Raw genomic sequence first — 4647 nt, 5'->3', positions numbered from 1 at the left:
GTGCAGAACCAGGGCAGTGTTCTATTTTGCTGTGTTTTGTGTTGCTTTGAGTCCAAATTGACTTAATGGTTCCTGAAAACAACTACTTCAAGGAGGCATCTCTCCTCCAGCTGTATTTTAATGCCTTCCAACCTGAGCAACTCGCATTGTAGTAGCATGACAAAGTTCCGTTCCAGTTGATAAGATAGCCTTTTTCTTAAGTGGATCATCTCTTGACCTCCTTCCTTATCTGAGTTTGGAAGCCCCACTGAAATCTTTCACCATGTGTGACCCTACTGCCGTATGAAAAACTGATGGCATAGCTTCCATTATCACAGTAACATGCCAGCCACCACAGTGCAAGAAACTGATACATGAGTGGTGGTTCTCTACTCACTGCCTTCGTGCCAATTCCGATTCATAATGACCCTATAGGATAGGGTAGAACTGCCCTGTATGTTTCTAAGACTGTAACTGTTAATGGGAGTAGAAAGTCACCTCTTTCTCTCATGGAGAAGCTGGTAGTTTTGAACTGCTGATCTTGTGATTTGCAGCTCAATGCATAATCACTAAGCCATAAGCCAAACTATTTTATGGCTTTAAGAAGAACTTATGAGTTATTTTGGTTTATGGTTTAAAGAGTATTTCAGGAAACACTTTCATAGGTTCCTCCAACTTCAATGACTTCAGAACTTAACCGCTTAACCCGTTGGTTAGTAAGCACCGTAGTGTTTATTGTTAATGTGAATACTTGACAATGATCACTTTCATATAATTTCTGGCATTTCATGTTCATTTTGATTTCACTCTTATTTTAAATGGTAGGAAAAAGTACAAATCTAAGTTAATAATATATATGAATATAAACATTTTATGACTGCAAGTTACTGATCTATTGATAAATTTCCTCTGAAAAAGAATATCATACAATGAATGTCTACAACTGTGTTATCAAACTAAGAAATTCAGTAGGATGTGTGTGCCAGAGAACTATAAAGGATATCAAGTGGTATAAGTGAAAAGTGCACGGGAATTCAGAAACCAATTTTTTGAATCTTGGAGTGTATACAATATAACTGAAAATATGAGTAGTGCTTTTCTCACCACCTCTAAATGAATCAGTGCTATTAGAAGTACTCAGTTGGCTAATACCTTATTTTTATGATCAAAATTGAAATCATTGAAAAAAAATTCCACATCTTTCAGTATACAGGAAGGACCCTCAAAAAGTTGGTGGACAAATAGAATTGAAGATGATTTTACTATAAACTTTTTTGAAGTCCCCTTCATATTTGAGGCAGTGCTATATATGCCAGGCTATATGCCAGTCACAGTGGAATTTTAACACAATTAAATGTATATTTAATGGTAGCTTAAAGTGATTAATAACACAATCCCCTCCTTTTTTTTAGAATGACACTTTGTGAAAAAGGAACAGAAGAATTGTCTGCAAGGATCACAGTGTACTTTTTGCTGACACTTCATTTCTAGTAAGATATTTTTCCTTTCACTCTTTTGTGAGATAAATACTATTGGGGTTTTTCTTTTCTAATCAAGTTGTTCTTGTAAGCTTTGGTGGTTATTTTAAGGTTTGTTTTTTTGAATTTATGTGGATTAATTTTTATTTAGGAAATTTGTGTAAGTCAGTTGCAATGTATAATGTACAGTGGCCATTTCTCTTATATTGTGTGGCAGTCTCATATTTTGATACTCTTGAAATTGTCCCATTTTGATTTTTACTATTCTTTTGTGTTGTATTTTTTTCTCAATTTTACAAAGAAGTAAAAAAAAAAACAACTAGAGTGATTGATTTTTAGAGGCCAATGATTAATAGATAAAACCATACTCACTACCATTGAGGTGATGCCGACTCATCATAGTGATCCTATAGGATGATGGAACGTCTCAGTGAGTTTCTGAAACTGTTTCTCTTGAGGATCAGCTGATGGTTTTTGAACTGTTGACCTTAGATTGCAGCCCAATATACAACCACTATGCTATCAGAGTTATTTTATGAAGTAAATATGCTGAGGATTAGCATATTTAATTATTTCAAGTGAAAGATGAAGTAAACACATTTACTTATATCTCTTGAAAAGTAAAAATGTTAAAAAGAAAAAAAGTAAACTAAAATTAGGGGACATAATACAAATAGTGGATCCATATTTCAAAATTCTCGAATAGACAATGTAATAAATAGCTTGGTTTCTATTAACATTACCAATAAGGTGTGTAGACGTCTGTAAAGTTTTACTCCCATCAGTAGTTCTTGACAATTCACAGAAACGGATCTTCTGATAGCATGTCTGCAGTATGTGAGACTAAGCCTCAACATCTTCGCCTCTAAGGAGCATTCTGGCTGTGTTCCTTCCTAGACAAATTGTTCTCCTTTATGGCAGACCATGGCACTTACAATGTTCTTACTGGCACCATAATTCAAATACATTGACTCTACTTGGTTTTCCTTATTCACTGTCCAGCTTTCACAGCATATGAGGCTATTGAAGATAGGCTGGCTTGGGGCAGGCACACCTTAGTCCTCAAAATAGCATCCTTGTTCTTCAACACTTTAAAGAAATCTTGTGTAGCATACTTAAGTAATGTAATGCATTATTTTATTTTTTTGCTGCTGCTGCCATGAGAATTGTGGATCCAAGCAAGATGCAATCATTGACAACTCCAGTCTATTTTCCATGTATCATAATAGTCCATATTGATTGGTCCAGTTGATGATTTTGCTTTTCTTTCCATTGAGTTGTAATCCATACTGAAGGCTGAATCCTTTTATTGTCATTTTTGTTTTGATCTACAGAATGAAAAAAAATTGAGGAAGTTAAATTTTGGGGAAAGAAGCAAAGTAGATGAGAAAATTATTGCATATCAATTTACATAGTATTCATTATACATCCTAAAAGAAACCCCAGAGGTATAGTGGATTGTGTTAAGCTGCTGACCATGGGAAGCAGATGAAACTTTCTGCTCATAAAAGATTTACAGCCTCTCACACCCATAGGAGATCGTCTGCCCTACTCTGTCCTGTTGATCAACTAGATGGCAGTGAGTTTTTGTACATTCATAATATAATATTTACTCTTAGAAGATGCAACCCCGCTTCCCCGGTGCTTTAGATAAATTTAAGAAAATACTGGGAATTAAGAATTGAAATGTAACATTGTATTTTTTCATTTTTAATATAATGAGAAATACAGACTTTGTGTTAAGGATTTTGCACAGTATATCTGGTCACCCACTGAGATAGTTAAGGTTTATTGTGCCCACCTGGCCTATAAACACGTGGGGTTAATTGAAGGGCGGAGGGATAAATGGCTTGGTGAGCCTCACCTTTCTAGTTCTCAGGTCTCTTGCTTTGTGATGGTCACACCAGGGTGCAGCTGCCTTAGTCAGTTCCCTGCTCGAGCTGGCCAGGCTCACTTTCTGCAAGACATCCTTGAGGAGAAGCCACATGGACCTACCCGGATGCAGCCCTGGGTGCTGGAGCACCCGTGTGGAGACCCCTGCCAGCGCTGACATGCTTACACATTCACTGATTTCGACTATCCCCCTGCAGTCGGCATCATTGCGTCTGTTTTGTGAGATGGAGGAGGGCTTTGTGGATCGGTGTTGGACATATGGGTTAATGTTGGACTTGTCGGCTTGGACAGCACTGGGTAGGAATGTTTTCTTGATGTGCACTTACCCTTTATATAAAACTCTCTCTTTTAAACATATAATAAGTTTCTGTGGATTTGTTTCTCTAATGTACCCAGACTGACACACCCACTTTCAGCATTTTTTTTTTTTTCAGCATTATTGTTTTAAGTTACCATGAGTTGATTCCCACTCACGGTGACCCCCACATACCGAGTAGAAACAACTGCCCCATGGTGTTTTTAAGGCTATGCACTTTTGGAAGCAGACCACCACGGCTGTCTTTCAAGCTGCCTCTAGATGGGTTTGAACTGCCAGCCTCTTGTCTGGAAGTTGAATTTTAACCATTTGTGCCACCTTGAAACGTTACTGCTCCTTTCGTTAAGGTGCTGTCAGTTAGCTCTGGCACATAGAAGCAACCCAGTATACACTGCCCAGTCCTACACCGTCCTCACAATTGTTACTGTAACTGAGCCCAACATTGTAGCCACTGTGTCAGTCGATCTCATTGAGGGTGTTCATCCTTATTGTTGACCTTCTACCAAGCATGATGTCTTTTTTCAGGGACTAGTCTCTCCCAATAAAATATCCAGAGTACATTAGTTGAAGTCTCGTCATCTTTTCTTCAGAGGAGCATTCTGGTTGTACTTCCTCTAGGGCTGGTTTATTTTTCTGCCAGCCCATCATATATTTAAATTCTTTGCCAATACCATAATTCAAAGGCATTAATTCTTTTCTACTTTTGATTACTCTGTCTCACTTTCACATGCTCAATTATTTTCTAGTCTAGCTTACTCATTTTCTCACTCTCACATGCCTATGAGGGAACTGAAGATTAGGGTCAGGCTCACCTTAGTCCTCAACAGGCATCCTTGCTCTGTAACATTTTAAGGAGCTATCGTACAGCAGAGGTTTCTTTTTTTTAAAAATCATTTTATTGGGCGCTCGTATAATTCTTATCACAATCCATACATACATCCATTGTGTCAAGCACATATGTACATTTGTTGCCATTATTTA

At 37.5% G+C, this 4647-nt stretch overlaps 1 protein-coding gene across 5 annotated transcripts in view; it reads left to right on the top strand.

The window, feature by feature from the left end:
* Positions 1–1390: 1390 nt before the first annotated feature.
* Positions 1391–4647, top strand: part of MEF2A (myocyte enhancer factor 2A) — a 110451-nt gene continuing 107194 nt past the window's right edge. For 4 of the 5 annotated variants that reach the window (XM_004709849.2, XM_030887370.2, XM_004709851.2 and 1 more), the window contains exon 1: positions 1391–1469. The gene's annotated coding sequence lies outside the window, so the exon portion shown is untranslated. Of the gene's footprint in view, positions 1470–2974; positions 3037–4647 lie in introns of those variants that run through there. The other variant, XM_045296486.1, reaches the window with a different exon arrangement.

The sequence above is a fragment of the Echinops telfairi genome, unplaced genomic scaffold, assembly GCF_000313985.2.
Source record: "Echinops telfairi isolate 266 unplaced genomic scaffold, ASM31398v2 ScPeMD7_7409;HRSCAF=8447, whole genome shotgun sequence".
Taxonomy (NCBI): Eukaryota; Metazoa; Chordata; class Mammalia; order Afrosoricida; family Tenrecidae; genus Echinops; species Echinops telfairi.
Note: the sequence above shows the minus strand (reverse complement) of the source record. Positions and strands in the feature narration are given on the sequence as shown.